At 36.1% G+C, this 21,130-nt stretch overlaps 1 protein-coding gene across 8 annotated transcripts in view; it reads left to right on the forward strand.

The window, feature by feature from the left end:
- LOC131427337 (uncharacterized) overlaps positions 1–21,130 on the forward strand; it is a 50,521-nt gene that overhangs the window by 4,116 nt on the left and 25,275 nt on the right. For 6 of the 8 annotated variants that reach the window (XM_058590426.1, XM_058590423.1, XM_058590420.1 and 3 more), the window contains exon 2: positions 6,246–6,505. The gene's annotated coding sequence lies outside the window, so the exon portion shown is untranslated. The remainder of the gene's footprint in view (positions 1–6,245; positions 6,506–21,130) is intronic. The other 2 variants (XM_058590422.1, XM_058590424.1) reach the window with 1 other exon arrangement.

A 21,130-nucleotide genomic window follows, 5' to 3' on the forward strand; every position in this document is an offset into this window, starting at 1 on the left:
CAGTAACGTTTAGATGCATTCGTTCCTTAAGCAAGATTTCAATTTCGGTTGCTGCTGGCCTAACTTTGCAGCGCTTGAAATCAATACAAATTGAATTTGGCCTTGTAGGCCAAGTTTCAGGCTTTGTTAAATCGTATTTGCCCATTTCGTACACTCTATTGTTCACTACACTGTATTGTCTTTGTTTCTATCGTCTCGACCGTAAGCAATTGTCGACTGTGTCTGATGAGATGCCAGCTCGAACTGAGTTGTAAACTATTGAAAACTAAGCCTCATTGAAATATGATCATATTTCAACTTAAGTATTGTTACAAGATTAATTTTGATGAAATTAAGTCAATCAATAGGAAACTTGAAAATCTTTAATAGAGCTTAAACAATTATAACTTGAAATCTATAGCTTCTACGAAAATTGGCACGACCCCCACCCTTCGATTTGCATGAAACTTTGCATATGTCATTTGTATGGCAAATAAAGTGTTTTTCACTTGTCTAGAGATTTTTTTCACTCAAGACTAATTTTTGAGAAAAGTATATGTGTCTTAAGCAACATTATTTTTAAACAATTATAACTCGAAATCTATAGCTTTCACGAAATAAATTTATTTTTAAAAATTCTTAGTCATTCCATCGTAAGATAGTTTTTCTTATCATACCACGAAAAACGTTATGTTACAAGGAAACTAATGAATATTAAAGAAAGTTGGAGGGATGATCTATAAAAAAGTTTACCGAAGAAAAACTTTTTGTTGATTTTCTAAAAAAGATTTTTATATAGGAATAAGTATATCTGAGTAATGAAATATTATTCTACAAGCTACGTTCAATGAAAAAGTTCATAAGAATGAATGCATTTATTTTCGAGATATATGAGGAACTAAATCGAAAAAAATTATATATCATGAGAATACGTCTTTTTTTAAAATTAGTCTGGATGCTGCATCGATAAATTTATTATTTTTATAATCCTCATGAAATTTCGAATAAATTTTTCTTTGACATCAAAACAATGCAAGCAGCTGTTTTCGAGATATTTTGAAAACAAAATCGAAGAAAAAGCACTGCTTTATTTCAATTATCTCGAAAAAGGCTGCATTTAGGAAGTAGCTCTCTACTAACTTTTTCATTGAGCGTAGCTTGAAGAATAATATTTGATTACTCGGACACATTTATTCCTATAAAAACTGCGATTTTTTAAAATCCACAAAAAGTTTCTCTTCGGGAAACATTTTTATATTTTTTAAATATTCATTAGTTTCCTTGGAACTTAACGTTTTTTGTGGTATGATATGAAAAAAAAATTACGATGGAGTAACTACTTTAGTAATCTTCAAAAAATAATTTTATTTATGATTTTTTGAAAAATCGGAATTTTTTTCAGTGTATTTTTTTAAAGTTCAACTGATGCCTACAACTTCTTCTTAGACAAAATTTCCGTAGAAGCTTGCTTAAAACAAATACGCCTTTTTTAAAAAATAGTCTTGAATGAAAGAAATCTCTAGACCAGTGGAAAATATTTTATTTGCCATACCGATCACAAAGTTGCAAAGTTTTATGCCAATCGAACGGGGTCGTTCCATTTATGGACGATTTGGCGCAGAATAGTTGAAAATAAAAATTTTCCCTATTTTGCCTTGAGACTATTGGTTAAAATTTTCAACAAGTGTTTGTCATTAGCTTACTTCCCTAAGAGTTTTAGAATGTCTTAGAAATGCAATTTTTTTTTGAAAAAGTGTCACAGAGTTGAATTGAAAAATAAATTCGGGATAACACCAGATCTCGACGTTTCATACATTTCTAAGACAAAACAAGAGAAACGGATAACTTTGAAAATTCGTGTAAAAACACGTAACTTCGGAAATCCGCGTGAAAAAACCGTGTAAAAATACCTCAATGTATTTTTACCAGAGCAGGTTGGATTTCGTTTTGAACATTTAACTACTTATCTTCTTGTTAGAATAATGAACATGATAAAAACAAATTAATCTTCTGGGTTATCCACTGCAGTTGCTCTTCTAGACATAGAAAAAGCATTCGACAGTGTTTGGCACAAAGGATTAATAGAAAAATATCTGATTTCCAGTTTCCTATTTATTTGATCAAAATGATTCAAAATTACTTAGCTGACCGTACTACCCAGGTGAGCTATCGGAATTGTAAACCTAAATTGCTACCCGCACGAACAGGTGTTTCTCAAGGTTGTAGTGCAGTTCTTATCTTGTATAATATTTCCACTTCTAATCTTCCAAATCTACCCGTTGGTTATCAGAAATCTCTATACGGTGTCGATACAAATCCGTTAACCATAGGTAAAAATCTACGAGTTAAATAATTTTAATGATTAGTAAGTTTCCTTACGCCAAGAGCTTCTTTTTTGTAACCGAACAAAAATCACATTTTCAAATTGAAAGGATAGGAATTGACATCAAGCAAACCATTTAAGTGTAAAGGGGCAGGTCAAATCATAAAATTTTTATTTGTATTTTCTTATATTAAAACAAATGGATGTTTTGTCAAATTTGCAAACCTATCGGAACAAAACTCTGGAAATTATAGACCTTTATCTTTTCTTATCTCATACTGCGAAGAGGCAAGAGCTCGGCGCACAGACCCAAGAGTTCTGCTTCGATTGACTTGAAAAAATTCGACAAAACATCCTTGAAATGTGTTATTATGAAAAATACCAATAAAATATGATTTTTCTAAAGTTTTAGACAGTGTTGGTGATTGCCGAAAATTTGACAGAAGCTGCTATATTGCTATCTATATTGTATACAATATTTTCAATCCGGTAGAAGATGCTACAAGAACTCGAGTCTCTCAATGCATGAACCGTGAGAGAATTTTGCTACATTTCTTCGCTCTACTCCATAATCTGAGTATTTTACGGCCCTTGAAAAAATTTACAGTCTGATAATGATCGTTGCTGTGTGGAATTTCCCAAGAGAGAATCGCAAGTTGACAATTATCGCAGAAAATCGAATCGATGATTCAACTTGATGATTCTCATACTAGGTTGCAATATTTCAAAACCCTTGTGTAGAGCATTCACAGATATTTTCATAGACACAACATATACAAAGGTTATATGCACATAGTTAGAATAAGCGGCAATAGTAAAATGATTCTATCGCAATTATCAACTGCCTGTATAGAATCGGATCGCGAAACGAGAATAAGCGACTGTTTGTTGCTTCAGAGAGGATCCCCACAGCAGCGTGCTAACTTTTGATTCTCAGAAATGTCATCGAGAGTAATTCGCTCTCGCACTGGTGTCGATTCTATGTTAAATGAGCCATGCCTGGTTTCTGTTGTTGCGATTATATTTGTTTCTCTTGGTGGCACTGATTCAATCGTGTGAAGAGTTGCCAGTGAGCGTTCTTTGATACGATAAAAGCCATCCTTGGTTTTAGACCCCCTGAACCCGCTAAACAGATGTAAAGTTTCTGTTATTTGCAGAACATTTTGTTTACACCGAAGTGTGATGTCTTGACTGATGTGCCGAACGTAAACGTGCTTCGTCGATTCAGGTGTTGGTCATTTAGGGGCTAACTTTTTTGGGCATTGGGTAAATGATCGTTTTGAACAATTTATGTCTGCTTAGCGATTTATGTTGAACTGCTTGGTATTATAACTGTCCAACATAAACTGTTATGCACTGACGAGCCGAAGACGAAACATAAAGGGCACCGTTTCTTGTCGTTGATCTTTCAGTGAACAACATTACTTCTCGAATTATGTTTCATTGTTTTCTCAAAGTAAAGCCAATGCTCGAAAAGCGAATGTTGCGTTATTATTTTGTTCGAGTCCCAATTATGTGGTTTGGTAATCAATATTTGGTAATTGGCAGTGAACGGCTTATGGACACTTTTCGTTACAATTTTTCTTACCTGCTATTTCAGGTCGTGTCGTCGTCCTAATTCTTCCAAATACATACATTCAGACAAATAAGATAGTATCAGCTACCATATGGTAGGTTAGTTTAACCATACGAATATAGTGGTTTTCAGCACACAATAAAACCAGATGATGGTAACAATATGCAAGCTCACTTTTACTATTAATGGTTTTGGCTCTAGAATAGTAATATTGAACTGTATGTCGTATGAATAACTACGACAATTGAAATGTTTAGCATAACCGTGAAAGCATCTTATTTTTACATTGTACTTATTGCTTTATCTAGTGCCATGGCATTTTCGACATTTCACATCTGGTTCTTTCGAAACACGGAATTATGGTTAATTTGACAATGGTGAAGATCATACGAACATGCAAAAATGTTCAAAAGTTATATTTATTGAAATTTCGATGCAAAAATAACAAGAATACATTAAAACCTGCTTTATTTTTCTAATTCATTTTTCACAGATTTAACTTTATAAATGTAAGATTATCTATAAAATTTAAAAAAAATATTTATCATACTTCTGATTCTGAGCCAATTTTTTCAGCAATGAAACGAGCGACTTCTGGCAATTGATTTTGATTTTGAATATCCGTTACTTTCAACTTTTCTATGATGATAAAATTACCTTCACTAGTTAGCGCAAGAGCTTGGTTTTTGAACGCTTGTAGACAATTTCTTGGGGAATAATACTGTTCCTATAAAAGTGTAAAAAAACGTTATATAAAAATTACTAATAGAAGTATTCACACAGAAACTTAACGGAAAAACTCAGCAAATTTTTCGAATATTAGAGATATTCAAGTGTCAGACGCGTAAATTGACAATTTGTATAGTCGCACTAAGAAAATACATAGTCGATTGAAAAACACTATACGACGATGTTCTTTCTACATAAATTTTGTTGATATGAACAATATGTATAGTGCTTTCAAACTTGACAATCTCTATCCAACTATATGTTTATTCATGGTAACATTATTATATTCTTAATCACATGGTAATCATGATTATATCACTTCTCAACTTTATGGTGACCGAAAGCTCAATTTCACCTTACTCGTAATTGTCATTGGGAGTTTTTCGTTCTTTTTTTTAATGATTGTCAGAATTACCACGCCAGAAAAGTCATAAAGACAAATGGTATAGTCAAGTAGTAGATTTTTTATTCTAGTGCTTATTACAATACAGATGGTAAATAATCTGATATCATGGTCGTTATAGTTGAAATGACTAAGAGGAACAGGTTGCGGTTACTGTAATATTTTTCTGAGTGTACTCTTATTTTCGTGACACTTAATGTTTAAACCATTTTATCTATTGTAAACAAAGAACATATTTCAAGCTCTTTTTCAATCGCCCGTTGTAAAGCAGTTATCAAATAATTGTCTGCCAAATGGCTCAAAATTGATGGTTAAGTAACTACAACAAGTTTGCTGAAAACTGTATGTAGCTATAGGTTAGCAGTTTGTATGAGATTCCACTGTACTTGTTTTTGGCAAATTTTATCATTCGAATGCGCCAAAAACAAATTCAGTTATTTCTAGAAACAATTACTTAAAATAGCAACAGTATTTGGGTCAAGTAACTAAACCGCACAATTAATTTCACGTAATACCAGAAAACCAGCCGCCTCCATGAGAGGATTCTAAATATCTTCAAAATATTCAAAATATCCCAGGCAAAACACGGTTGTACATTTTTCAAAATCATACATCTTAGCAGCCATTGCACTCTGCTAAATATTCCACCGCAATAGAGCTCATCGCGTAGCCACTGATAGAATGCACAACATCCGCCAAGTGTGTGCCAAAAAAAAAATAGTCCACGGTGCAAAAGCCGCCATAGTACAGAAAAATGTCTAATATATGTGAGAAACTAAAAATAGCTTCTCCGCCATACCGTTATAATCAACAGCAACATCATCAACAGTAGAAACAACAACAACAACATCAGCCATAATAGCAGTAGCAGCAGCAGCAGCAGCAATGAAAATGTTGTCGAGAAAATAGACTTTTCACTTTTCCTTGACGGTGATCACGGCAGGGTGGCACATAAACTGTCGTCATCCCGGTAGTCTGCAAGAGACACATACGTGGTGTGAAATCGTTCGGTTCTCCGGATTCCGGTTTAATTCGCGCCGCAATCACATTCCCTGTCCTTTCGAGGTTTTGCTTTCATTGTGAAGATTCTAAGAGGGAGAGGAAAAAATGCGACTTACCTGATGTGATAATTGCGCTCCCATTAAGGACAACAACAACAACGACAAAAAATTGCGAGTTAGACAACACAATTGCAACGGTGAAGTGATAATATTTTTGTTTGATCTTTTCGACAGAAGGCTAGTCTTTGGTGACAGGCAAAACTAAATATTGTGGTTGTGTGATTTTGAAAATGTCCAGTGTGATATGAATGTGACAGTTTTGGCGCTGAACGAGTGGTTTAGAAAAAAAAGTGATTTGCACGTTTTGTTAAACCGTCGATATTATTGGATTCTGTTGAATGCCGTAAAGTGTGATTTTCCGAATAACTCATGTTTCGAGATAACAACTCATGGTTTTTCGTTTGAGACACCGATTCCTTCAACATAAGAAAAAGGTAGGTGAAAAATCCGTGTTTGTTTCGTAATAAAATAATATTATGGAATTTGAAAAAAAAATACTCGAGATAGTAATAATTCCAAAGTTATATACGACATGATTTATAAGTACGTCGTGTATGCAAAGATTACCTTCCAAATTTACTGCTAAAATAGGTGTAATGTATTGATAAGCACGTATCACATACGTGAAACATAGAAAAATATTCAACTTACTGACCGTGCAAGTGTACTGCATGGAATGAAAAGTTCTGGGTCTCTCACAGAAAAGACGTGAATAGTTTCGAATCGTGTATATTTTTGTTGAGAACAAGCCTCTAGATGACCCAATACCAAATTTCATGACAATCTACCCCCTAGTAATTAAATAACAGCTGATCGTATCAGACGAGTTCTTGTTTTCATCAAGTTATGGAAAAAACACACCATAGTCCACCATCCCCCGTATTCTTCAGATTTGGCCCCCAGCGACTATTATCTATTTCCAAACCTGCTAAGGTTTCTCCAGGGAAAGAAATTTTCGTCAAATGCTGACGTCATTGCAGAAACGAAAGCCTGTTTTGAAGGCCCTGACAGTTCTTTTTTAAAGGGCATCAAAATGTTGGAGAAGCGATGGGTCAAATGTATCACTCTAGATGGAGATTATACTGAAGAATAAAAGAGTTTTCACGGAAAAAAATCAACTTTTTCTTTGTTAGGCTCGGGACTTCTTATTCCATTTAGTATATGGTGGTGTGTTCAATCAGGATTCCTTACATTTCCAGGGTAACTCATTTGACAGAGCAGTTCCATGGATTGCAGTAGTTTTCCAACAAGTTTTTCGAAAATTTTCTTTTCTACTTCAATTGGAACAAGGAAACATGAACAATATAATCATGGGATCATGTTTTTTTTAAAAATGACTGCCCCTTGTTAAAATACCAAAAGTTGAGCTCTAATTGTGTGATGAATTATCTTGTTTGAATAACTATTTTTCCTGAGAATTTTATAGCTGGAAAAAACACTTGTAATGACATTTTTTCAGCTGTTATTTCTTTTACTTTTTAATTGAGATAAATTAAATAAACAACAAATGTGGATTTTAATTTAGGTTTAAAGAAAATTTTAACAAAAATCGAAGGCTACTAATGTTATTTTTTCGATAAATTATTTTAATTATTGAAAAAGTTTTCGACTTTTTTAAAGAATATAAATTTTTAACGAGATCTAAATCAATTTTCTACAAGTTCTTCTTCGACAAAATGTTTGTTCAAATACCAATTTCCAAGCTACAACAATTGGAAGAAAGAGGGCGCAATTTAACAAGAATCTAAGTATTTTTACTTGTTCAAACATTTCGAGAACGGCTAATTCTAAGAGAAAGGTTACCATAGCCCAAAGCCTTTAGCCTTTTATGGCTCAACATGAAAACAATAAGGGAGAGTGTTCGGTTACCGGCACCCTTTTCGTTTTAGCTCTTAACTTCTAACTTAGTGCACATTATGTGGACATCTGGTCGAATGGATGGTGGATGGTGGCGCCTTTGGTATTAATTTGGCAGTCTTCAACGTTTTTTCTTAGCCGGAGCATCTGCTGTATGAGCAGCCAGATGTTTGTCTCGACAGCAGCCTGCATATCACTGACAATTATTCACGATTTGTCGAAAAAAATGGGGTGACGGTAACCGAAATTGGTAGACATTTTGAAAATGACAAAAAAATCTTTGGTTGCGAAAATTTTGATAGCATCCGGTATTAAATCACGAAATAGATCTATTTCACCTTATAAATATTCAATCCACTCACCTTTCCGATTGATGCTCTTCAATTCATGATACTCTGAAAAAAGTCAGAAAAAACTTTTGTGTTGATATTCACGTAATTAAAAGCTATTTTGAACGCAGTGAAAAGTACAAGTGACTGTTTGCTTCGCAATTCGGCACAAAAAGAACGTGCTGTTATTACACACACATGACATTTGTCGGATTGACGCTATCTGCTTTCTGTCAAAAGTTACGGTGGGGTGCCGGCAACCGAACACCTTCCCCTACAAAAAATATATTCCCATTTTTAAAAAACAGTCTTAGGTCAAATTAATCTCTCCATCCGTGAAAAAATTGGTTTGTTATACTGAAGGTTTTATCTATCAGGAATCAGAACAAATTGGCTCAAATGGCACATTCCCCTTGATATTTGGAGATTTGTGCCTTGCCATCAATTTGTTTTTAGCATCATTTTCCCGATATATAAGAGGGAAGGATTGAAAGGAAATGGTAAGGGTTGGACTAGGAGGATGGGAAAAATTGACGACACAAAAACACATAAAAGCAGAAGTAAATTCTGCACCCCTAAGGGATGCTGAACAATCTGCTGAGGATCACATTTAGTGGAAGCAGAAGTAAATTCTGAACCTCTACGAGGTCCCGAACAGTCTGCTGTTAATAAAACCTCCAACCCCCGAGAGGATTTAGAGATCTTACAAAAGCGACACCATTCTGCACTCCCGGAAGAATGCAGAACGATTTAAGGTGAATACAGAAGGGATTCATTCACTCCAGGAAGAACGATTGGTTTGTTATACTGAAGGTGTGTCAAAGGTTTTATCTAAATCATCGATCCTGATTTCGCCACCTTTTTTGCTAATAATTTCTGCAAACGCTCACCAGTAGGGAAGAGTGTTTGGTTGCCGGCACCCCACCATAACTTTTGACAGAAAGCAGGTAGCGTCATTCTGACAAACGTCATATGAATGTGATATAAGCACCTTATTTTTGTGCCGAATATCAACATTGATCAATATTGCCGATTTTCAATCATCAACACAATAGTTTTCTCTTACTGTTTTTACTTAAATTTTACGATTTCTAGATTTCTAAGGATGCCGGTAACCGACCACCTTTTTTGAAATGACCAAAATGATCAATGAGTGTGTGTGTGTGTGTGTGTGGTTAACCTATCCCAAGCCCCACTGTTTGGCAGCGGTTTACAGAAAAAAACGATGTTTCCATGTGTTTTGTTTATACATGAAAATAATTTTAGCCTAGGACTCAGGGAGGTGTTGACTCAATCGAATTCCGATGGTCCATTCCGTATGCAGAGCAAATCCTGTTCCGAGGTCACCGTTCCATCGACCAGCCCAGCCTAAACGAAATGTTTGCATCAAATGGATTCAAACAGTACAGAAAGTCATTCAGGGGTTAGCCAAAATTTTGTGTTAGGGCACATAATTGATTTGGATATGTTTACGTTTCGTCTTTGACTCATCAGTGCATAACAGCTCAAATTGAACTGTTTAATGCAAAACTCGACAGTTCAATTTGAAATTCATTTGCAGAACACGATTTTCTTTGCATCGAAATGCTATGTCTTTACTGACATGCTGAACTAAAACGTGTTTTCGATTCTTTCTAGCCGATGCAGGTTTGGTCATTCAGGAGCCAACTTTTTTGCCAAAACATATCAAAATCGGTTATGTGCCCTAGCACAAAAGTCAGAGTCAAAGTGAGTCAAAGAAGGAACGTAAACATATCATTACACAAAAGTTTTCCGATCTTTTGCAATTGACGCATATTTAGTTTATGTTCTACAGTTTTTATGAATAATTAACATTTTCTAATCTTACCAATTTTTGAATTCAATGTATCATTTCGCAACCGAAATGATTTCGAAACCTTTCAAACCTTCACTCTTCTGAACAAGCCCATTACACGCTTGGAACATAGTACATATGTTATTGCACACTTCTGATTTTTTTCTATAGACGCATAAAACACTACTTGTAAGAATAGAATTATTATTTATACCAGTTACTCTTGCTCATAAGACGTGTTTCATTTTATACGTCAATATACATAAGGATGATATGAAAAATGATGCTTCATAATACTACAAGGAATGCTGCAGACAAAAAAACTACATTAAGGGGTTTTACACACTTCAACAATAAGCCGTCAAGGCGAAAATACTAGACCTATTTGAAGGATTTTCAATAATTCTTACGTTTTAAATTAAGTATTGCATGCAAACCAATTTACACCCTCTCATTCTGCTATTATCGCAAGAGGGGATAGCACCCAGTCGACGCCGTTCTATTAACCATATGTCACGATAGACACACGGGAGGGTGGCAGGAAATAGGAACTTGTGAGCACTTAGTTATCTCACCTTTTGACGATAGTGTAAAAATTAATTTAATTATTAGCTTCACAGCTAGTTTAACAGTTCGGCTAGAAAGTTTGTATCGTTTAATAGAAACACACATTTTTTTGCCAAAATTCGTTTTTATTATTCAACATAATTGCCATCAGAGGCGATACAGCGATTATAGCGATCTTCCAACTTTTCGATACCATTTTTGTAATACGGTTTGTCCTTTGCCTCAAAATAGGCCTCAGTTTCAGCGATTACCTCTTCATTGCTTCTAAATTTTTCACCAGCGAGCATTCTCTTGAGGTCTGAGAACAGGAAAAAGTCACTGGAGGCCAAATCTGGAGAATACGGTGGATGAGGGAGCAATTCGAAGCCCAATTCGTTCAATTTCAGCATGGTTTTCATCGACTTGTGACACGGTGCATTGTCTTGATGAAACAAAACTTTTTTCTTTTTCAAATGAGGCCGTTTTTTTTTTTAAATTTCGTCCTTCAAACGCTCTAATATATAAACGCTATACAATAGTCACTGTTGATGGTTTTTCCCTTTTCAAAGTAGTCGATGAAAATTATACCATGCGAATCCCAAAATACAGACGCCATAACCTTACCGGCCGATTGTTGAGTCTTTCCACGCTTTGGGTTCGGTTCATCGCGTGCAGTCCACTCAGCTGACTGTCGATTGACTCCGGAGTGAAGTGATGGAGCCATTTTTCGTCCGTTGTTATATATCGACGAAAAAAATCGATTTTATTTCGATATAACAGCTCCAAACACTGCTCAGAATCATCAATTCGTTGTTGTTTTTGATCGATTGTGAGCTCGCGCGGCACCCATTTTGCATAAAGCTTTCTCATATCCAAATATTCGTGAATAATATGTCCAACACGTTCCTTTGATATCTTTAGGGTGTCAGCTATCTCGATCAACTTCACTTTACGCTCATTGAAAATCATTTTGTGGAATTTTTTCACGTTTTCATCGGTAACAGCCTCTTTTGGACGTCCACTGCGTTCATCGTCTTCGGTGCTCATATGACCAGTACGAAATTTTGCAAACCACTTACGAATTGTTGCTTCGCCCGGTGCAGAGTCTGGATAACACTCATCAAGCCATTTTTTGGTATCGGCGGCACATTTTTTCATCAAAACGTAGTGTTTCATCAACACACGAAATCTTTTTTTTCCATTTTTTTCACAATAACAAAAGTAGCTTCACTCAAAATGCAATATCTCACAAACTAATAATCAGACAGCTGTCAAATTTATACACGTATCTTTTGAAGGTTGGTACTAACTGAAAATGGTATGGATTTAATTCTAGTGGCGCCCTCTCATAGAAACGATACGAACTTTTCACAACATTTATTTTCACATGTTAAAAGGTGTCATATTTTGTCATCAGCTCGGAAATTACGGCATGTTTGAATTTTCGTCGTTGGTAAGTTACATTTTTCAAAGACTGTAGGTTCAAATGGCGACAACTGCATTTGGAGATTCAAATTAAAATTTTTCGGCGGATGCTGTAATTATTTTTCTTATAAACAAAAGCTGACCAGGATTTTTCTTTCAATGAAATTTTTGGAAAGTCATTTAGAATATGTGAAGTTTTGAAGAAATTGTTTACCAAATTTTAACTTAAGTGACCTTTCCGCATAAGCTTGATACCGGTTTAAAAATGTTCATAGAAAATTTTTTTTGCTATTAGGAGAAAGGGAAACAAAGTGGGAACATTTAGGTTTAATGAATGTTTTCACTTTTTAATTGAGATATTTATTGAGTATAAACATTTACTCTGTCTTTGGTGACTTCTTATCCGATTAAAAATTATTTTTATCTTTAAAAAATTCAGATACGTAGTTGAGTCAACGCAGTGCATTTACATGTCAGATGTTATGAATACTTTCCAACAAATCACACAAATGATACTTAACATGCTGAAGCAACAAAAAATTGAAAGTGCAACACACATTTCGACATTCTCAGATTTAAATTCATTTTACAGGGCATAATTGCCGATATGTTTGGATACGGCCTAGTAACGAATCCCGTGCACTGTCCAATTAGTTTACAACTGTGAAACTAATTCTAAACAAATGAAACTATTTGTTGCACTAGCTCTAGCCAAGTAATCAGCTCTCCCTTTTCCAGTAATGTTAGATTGTCCGAAGTAAACCTACAGGAAGTAAACAGCAGATTTGAGTCCGACACGCGATCACTAGATTATACCGTAAGTGCTTTGAAAGTAGTCCGACTGTCGGAACTGCTTTCAATATAAGGGATGCCACGATAACATGTAAGCGAGGAATTTCACGTGAATTAGTAATTCTTGATGAAAAAAAGTAAGATTGAGTTCAATAATCACCCGTCATATTTTGATTGGAAGTGGAGTTTATACTGACTAGATGTTTTGATAATATGAAAGTACACCAAGGTCTTTTTTATGCGAAGTTTCAGAGTTATGCCGTTTTTTTTATGCGAATTTTCAGAGTTATGCGGTTTTATTTTATGCGGTTTTTTATGCGAAGTTTCAGAGTTATCCGGCTTTTTTTATACGGTACGTAAATTCGCATAAAAAAGACTTCAGTGTACTGTTAATTAAGAGATTCAACTATCAATAGTGTACGGTTCAATAGGGTAACGGACTCCCATTCATCTCAGCTCCAGTAGTCATCTTATGTAAACGAATTTCGCCCAAATTTGAACAAATGTGAGCAACCCCCCTCAGATTTAAATAAAACTTTCTGGATCTGTAGACTTTGTCACAAAAAAGCCACTTTGCATACTTCGTTCTCCCAAAATTGATCTAGATGCTTTTCCAACAAAAACTATTTCTTGTTATTTTGTTACTTCAAGAGATCAACTGACGGTGGTTAAACAGAGCTTTGACTTAAAGAGATCTCGATTGAAAAACTGAATGCTGCCGGTTCGGTACGTCAGCGAACGTTGTGTATATCAGAGTGTGAAGTTTACTGCAGTAGAGAGATCGCCAGTGTGTTTCACATTCGGTTTGAATGAAGTTTTACTGCTCTGATCAAGACTACAGACTGGATATCACAAATTTAATTATATCGAACGATTAAAATTTTTACACGAATGGGAAATCAAACATGGAATTTTGTCATGTGCGAGAGAAGCACAGCATGCTATGATGGGACCGGTATGCGAGTATATTTTCGTTCGTTAACAAAAGTACTCGCATGTGGGTCCTATCTTGTTGCGAAACAGTTTTTCTATGAACGTATGATAAAAACCATTTTTAATTCACCTAGTGGTGTAATGATGGCTTTCTCATATTACTCATATTTCCAAAAATATCACTAGAAGATTCTGCGACGAATTTTTTTTTCAATCTTGAATGAAATAAGACACTTTATTTGGGTATGAACTAACATAACCTTTTCAATTTGTAAACAGTTATGTTTAGTTAATAAGAATAAATGTTTAAACACACTCTACCCTATAGATCTAGAACCGGAAGTCGGAGTTGTCAGGTTGAAACTAAACAGCTACCTATGAGACTATAGGAACTTTGAATAACGATTTGAATGTTTTGACATTCATCGCCCTCTAATTTCCGAAAGAGAGCTCCGAAAGTCGAAGCTGGATGAAATTGCACAGTATATTAGGTGTACAACTTTGCTTCCGCCGTTTTTTCCTAAATTAAAAGCTTTATTGCGAAAAAGTGCTTACAGATGTATCATTTAAAGTATTGTCCGTCGCTAGCGACAACTTTCCCCCATCTTTCCGACAATTTTCCGATCCTGGCTCGAAAAAAGGAGTCCTCTTTTGACGCTATCCATGAAGCAATTCACTTTTTCCAACTTTTCGAAGGATTTAAAATGTTGATCTTCCAGGCCGTGTGCCACCGAGCGGAATAGGTGGAAGTCAGAAGGGGCGACATCTGGGGAATACGGCGGGTGGGGCAAAACTTCCCATTTCAGCGTTTCTAGGTACTTTTTGACCACTTTTGCGACGCGAGGCCGAGCACTGTCGTGTTGGAGGATGACTTTGTCGTGTCGTTCTTGATATTGTGGCCGCTTTTCTTTTAGCACGCGACTAAGGCGCATCAGTTGCGTTCGGTAGCGATCTCCTGTGATGGTTTCACCCGGTTTTAAGAGTTCGTAGTAAAGTAATGCTTCTAGTTGTTCATCTTTGAAGGTTTTTTCTCTTCCACCACCATGTTTGTCTTCGATGTCGAAATCACCATTTTTAAAACGTTGAAACCACTCCCGACACATTTTTTTTACTCAGAGCAGCATCACCGTAAGTTTCTGAGAGCATTCGATGCGCTTCAGCTGCATTTTTTTAGAATTGTAACAGAAAAGTAAAACTTCCCCCAAATGGCGAGAATTGGGCACATAAACAGACATTTTCGAGCGTGAATAATACGAAAACAAGAACAACTGTCACTGAAACGGCGATGACAATTCGTTAGGCACTGTACACACTCACTTTAAAGGCATTATCATCTATGTATTTTGACCAGCCTCAGCCGGTACAGCCACCTATCGGAAAACGGCGGAAGCAAAGTTGTACACCTGATAATTTACATTTTACAATTTTTTTTAACAATATAGATTTAAATGTGGCAACCATGCACGCTTTAAGAAATTGAACAAAGCACGCTGCGGACGGATCAAAGCCGGTGGTTTTTTCTTCTTCTTTAGTACCAGCACGTATCGACGTGTTCCGGTTTTGCATCGTCATTTTGTATAACGATTTGAATGTTTTGACACTCATCGCCCTATAATTTCCGGACCGGAAGTCGGATCTGGATGAAATTGCACAGTATATTTAAATACAATAAGAGCTTTTATTTGAATTATGATTCGTGAAAATCGGTTCAATCGTTTCTGAGAAATCGAAGTGAGTTCAGGAATCAGGAATCAGAACAAATTGGCTCAAATGGCACGTTCCCCTTGATATTTGGAGATTTGTGCCTTGCCATCAATTTGTTTTTAGCATCATTTTCCCGATATATAAGAGGGAAGGATTGAAAGGAAATGGTAAGGGTTGGACTAGGAGGATGGGAAAAATTGACGACACAAAAACACATAAAAGCAGAAGTAAATTCTGCACCCCTAAGGGATGCTGAACAATCTGCTGAGGATCACATTTAGTGGAAGCAGAAGGAAATTCTGAACCTCTACGAGGTCCGTTTTTGGAGTTTTTCTTCACTATTATCGGTGCTTCCGGAAGCGGAAACGGGGGCTAGTAGTCCCAAAGTAGTTTTATATATTCACTAGCAGTAAGTTTTATAAAAACATGCACCTCGTTTCGCATTGTTTGTGAAAAAATACTCATGAAATTGAAAATATTCACTAATCGCACTATAATACCACAACCGGAAGTCAGATCTGTCAGAACTTTTAGAAGACTTTTTAAAGAATTTCAAAAATTTTTATTTGTATCTTAGTTTGTGAAAATCGGTTAAGAAATTTCCGAGAAAATTGAGTGCGAATTTTTTCATAAATTTGCACATATCTCCTTGTAATTCCGGAACCGGAAGTTGGATCCAAATGAAATTGAAGAAAATTGTATAAGGCTATAACACGTTTCATTTGAATTCAAGTTTGTGCAAATCGGTTCAGCCATCTCTGAGGAACGAGTGTGACTATAATATTTTTTATATTTTTTTGGTGCATATCACTCTGTAATTCCGGAACTGGAAGTCGGATCGGGATAAAATTTAACAGCAGTCTATGGGACCATAAGGCCTTTCATTTCAATCTGAGTTTGTGAAAATAGGTTTAGCTATCTCTGATAATATGGAGTGATATGATTCTGTGAACCTGGCATCCCTGCTCCGGGCATCGGTTCAAAAGTCTGTTTTCACAGTAATTGCATAACCTATTTATATGAGAAAGGTAAATATGCAATATTTTATTCCATATATAAAGTTTATAATGTGAACCATGTATGTGATTCAATAGTATCACGGATCAATTATCACAGTAGTGGAAAAAAGCGAATTATTATCGAAATATGTATTCGTCTTTTTCTTAACTTGTCGATTTTTAATATGAGACTGATATGCAAGTATGGGCAATTTAGCGCTGGAAGGTGTGATACTCAGATCCGGCGTGCCGAGCAACGGAACTATCACCAGTGAGTCTCACCAGCATCTTAGTTTTGCGGACGACATTGATATTATTGGTGTGGATCGTAGAACAGTGGAAGAGGCTTTTTTGTCCGTTAAGAAAGAAGCTGCAACAATAGTGTGGACGATAAACTCTACCATGACAAAGTACATGGTGACTGATAGAGAACGAGGCAGCCCAAACGGTGTAGAATCCGAGGTACGATAAGAGGTTGTTGACGAGTTCACATACCCTTGGAATACTAGTGTCATGCGATAATAACATTAACCAGGAGGTAAAGAGACATGTTTCAGCAGCTCCACGGACTTTGTGACTAGCTGAATTCCCGTAGCTTGCAGACAGGCACAAAACTTGCGCTATATAAGTCGTTGATACTCACTTTTTCGCTATACGACCACGACGCATGGTCGTTGAAGAAAACAGATATTCGAGTACTCGGCGTCTTCGAGAGAAAAGTCGTGCACTCAATGCATAGCGGTAAAGAAGAGAAATGAGAATGACATCGACGCATAAATCACGAACTGTACTAAGTATACAAACATGCGGACATTAAAGCCTTGGTATTACATTCCTGTAGTGGAATTTGACCTTCTGTTTCAACAGACTTCGCAGCCGATTCAGAGTGTACAGAACCATTGCATGGCTGGTGCTAGGATTCGTAGTGTCAGTAGGATACACTACGAATCCTTCCAGGTCGGGGCTCGAACATACGACAACTGGTTTGTAAGACCAGTGGCCCTATGCATTTAACCGTCAACCCGGGAATGCGGACATTGGAAGGCTTATAAAACACGGCAGACTACAGTGCGCTAAACATGAAGCAAGAACCCAGAACCTAGTACTCGCTGGAAGTACACAGCGACTGGAGAACGGCGGCCCAAGATTGAGTATCCTAGAATTTCGTTCGGTCATGTTCCGATTACGGGATGTTCCAATAAAGTAATAAAGTATTATTGTAGTCACAAGCGAAGTAATTATTTTGTCGCTGTTTTACAGTTTAGAACTCGTTTTATACGAATCGGACAGTTAAACAACAATAGTGATATTTAATGAAGAGAGCAGATCAGTCAAGAGATCTGAATATAAGTCTCAATTAGATCGTAATTGGCTTGGAAGTTTGTTAAATCAGAGGTCACTACTTTGAAACTAATTGAAAATAGTGATAAATGAGCGCTACTGTCTTTTCATTGACCAGTTGCAATTCAATCAATTTTTTCACATGACACAGCGATCATCGTCATCATCTAGACCACAGATGGCTACACGACGTCTTCGCTGACTTCACTGCACCTATAAGTCAGTCATGAAAGATAAATTTAACGATTCTAATGAAGCGAAACCGGGTTCAATTTATCACTAGCTAAAAGCGCGTTAATCGATTGAACCACCTGCTGCTAAAAGGGACCCTGATCGTTTCGTATCGCACCCAAACAGTGAAATGATTATAAATAAAATGAAGTCAGGCAAAACAAACAGAATACATGCACCACACCGGCTAGGGGTGGCCCAAACCACATCGGTTGAGAATGATGTAACAGGGAACAAATATTGGCTATAGATAGGTTCTTTTCATTATTATTTAACTGCTTTAAAATTGGTTTTGGGTTGGTCGAAATCAATGAAAGATCATTTATAAAAGAAATTTTTTTCACAAATAGCAGAATTCTTTGGGTGGACATTACTATCAATTTGAGTAGCTACAATGTGGCGCATTTTCCAGTACTTCTAAATATATAAGTTTGAAAATTATATATAATTTGTTCAGCCCAGAAAGTATCGCTATACCTCAAAAGTTATATCAATCTGCTTCCAATCGTTTTTTCGTGTTAAACGAAAATGTATCTGTTTGTTTTTAACTAATCGAATGAGAAGAAAGGAGGATTGTTTATTAGGCTATTAACTTAAAGAACGAAGTAAATTTAAGAAATCACTGAATTTAAATGAAAACTGTATACGTTTACAAAAAAAAACAGAATGAAAAAAATCGTTCATACAATAACTTTTTTTTATCGATGAGCGAAGTGATCAGCATAAAAATTCAAACATGACCACTTCACGCAAAGTAGCGCATTAAAGACCTTTCGACCCTGCATGTCGTAGTAGGCATATATTTCCACACAGTGTTTCCCGCCAGCGCGGCCGGCTGTGAAAATTTGTTGAAAATAATAAGTACTTTTGCTGTCGTTCGTGCGCGTGCAGACACTGCCGGTCAAATGGATCAGGACTTTCCTTCTAGTCATATAAATTTTTTTCTGAACAAAACAGCTAAACAATTTCCACTAAATTTGCATGATTCAACAATTTCAATGTTACTTGTGAATAATGTGAATTTCGAGAACGATTCGATTTTCGAACAACTTCAATCTTTCGATCGGTGCTGTCCGACACCCATAAAGCTTCCAATTCCGTTGCAGACGTCAAACAGACTTTATGGCTTCTGACGGTGAAAAACATGCTTCACACATTCGTGTCTGTGCGTCACCGATTTAAGTAATTATTTGGCCAGGATAATTTACACTACACGAATTGGATTAATTTTATGAACACCGCGTCTCAAAGCCTGCCGGTTGAGAATGATTATAGGTCTATAGTATTGTATTTGTTTTCGAAGATGGTCATTTGCTCTTTTGTGGAAGCTGTCCTCGTGCTCTTTAGTAATAAAATACTGCAGTCAGTTTCGATGTGTGAGTAAGAAAACTTTATTTGTAGAGCAAGCTTCATACAGAGCAAATGCAACGAACAAAAGACCTTTGTGCTTCTGCGATCAAACTCAATTACTTTTGTTTGGAAACAATTTGGTCAAAGATTTTGTTTCCACATACTTCGAAAAAACCCTGTGATTTTACATCATTTTAGATGCACATAAATGGAGCGTCCCAGTTCACGCAAAATTTACATGCAAGAACATTTAATATTATGTCTAAAATTGCATGAGATGAACTTCACTGAAATAAAAAAAATGAATACTGATAGCGAGACCGCCGCGACTTGAACCGAGAATCATTGGATCGCAAAGTACATCTGTTAATCGACTGAGCTACAGAAGCACACATCTGTTTAGCTAAAAGGTGCATTTAAATTAATACAGCTACACCTACTAGCAGAATGCAAGTTACAGCCGAAACCAATAAAATTCAACCTAAGCTAACATTATTCATTACAAATAAAATTTTACGTCATTTGACAAATTAGGTCTTAATGAATTACATCGTATGAACTGAGCTGAGCTGAGTTGAAGTAGATCGCCCGTAGTTGCACTTCGTGATTGACCGAATGAGTGGAAATGTACAATGAACCAAGAAAATGAAGCTTGGGAGAAGCAAATCATTTTCACTGTACATACCCACTTACTCCTATCTTTTTATTAAATGATCAATAACGACGCTAGCTACGATCAAAGGCTGTGCTACTGAGGAAGGGAAGGAATGTTAGTCCGATACTCGTTGTTTCTAGAGACCGCGGGTACCACTGTATCTCCACGAGCATCATGGGATAGGAGATTTGTTAGTAAGGAGGGAAAGAAATCCGGATATGTTTTGGTAAACAATATGATCTCCTCAAAACCTGGTTTTACGATACTCAGAGAAATATAATAAGTCATATCATCCCATAGAAATCCGACAACACCGACAATGACATGCAGACGGCGCATCGATCGGTTAACAGGTTAACATCGTTGAATTTTGGGGCGGTAAATTCTCAGTTTCCGCCGCTTGAGCATCTTTAGTTTCCCGGATCAATATTATTCAATAAATAGCACTCTCACTACTAAACACACACTTGCCACACCTGCACTATCACTCAATATAACTATTTCAACCAAAGTTTTAACTATACGTATAAAACAACAAATTGAAATTATACTGTTTTGAGAGCAGCACCAGAACACCGCAACACACTTCCAGTGATGCCAACTCATCTCCGGTCTTAATGAATGAGAGATGAGAGATTAATTCACCACCATAAGGAGCATACGTGCGAAGCAGCCACGAAGTATTGGGGTGCTACCATTTTTATTTCTACTGAACTCATCTGATGTCTTAGATGAAAACAAAGACGATTTCTTCGAGTCAAGTTGATTGTTCTACTAATTGAAATTAGGTATGCGTGTTCTCCAGGTTTATTTTCATGACATGAAAGAAATGCGAAGTCAAATATATTATCGAAACGATTTGAATATCGCATGAATACATTATGTTTAGTTTTGGGTTTGCATGACGTAGGCTCGATTTTAAAAAGTGATAATTATTGTTTTACTTAATGATTCGTTCATGAGCTGATACCAAAAACCGGATTTATTGTCTTGCTTCATATATTTGTACATTCTCGATACCAAATATTTTCTTCAATTATCATTTACTGATTTACGTTATGTCAAATTGCACATTACTATCG

Source organism: Malaya genurostris, chromosome 2 (assembly GCF_030247185.1).
Source record: "Malaya genurostris strain Urasoe2022 chromosome 2, Malgen_1.1, whole genome shotgun sequence".
Classification (NCBI taxonomy): Eukaryota; Metazoa; Arthropoda; class Insecta; order Diptera; family Culicidae; genus Malaya; species Malaya genurostris.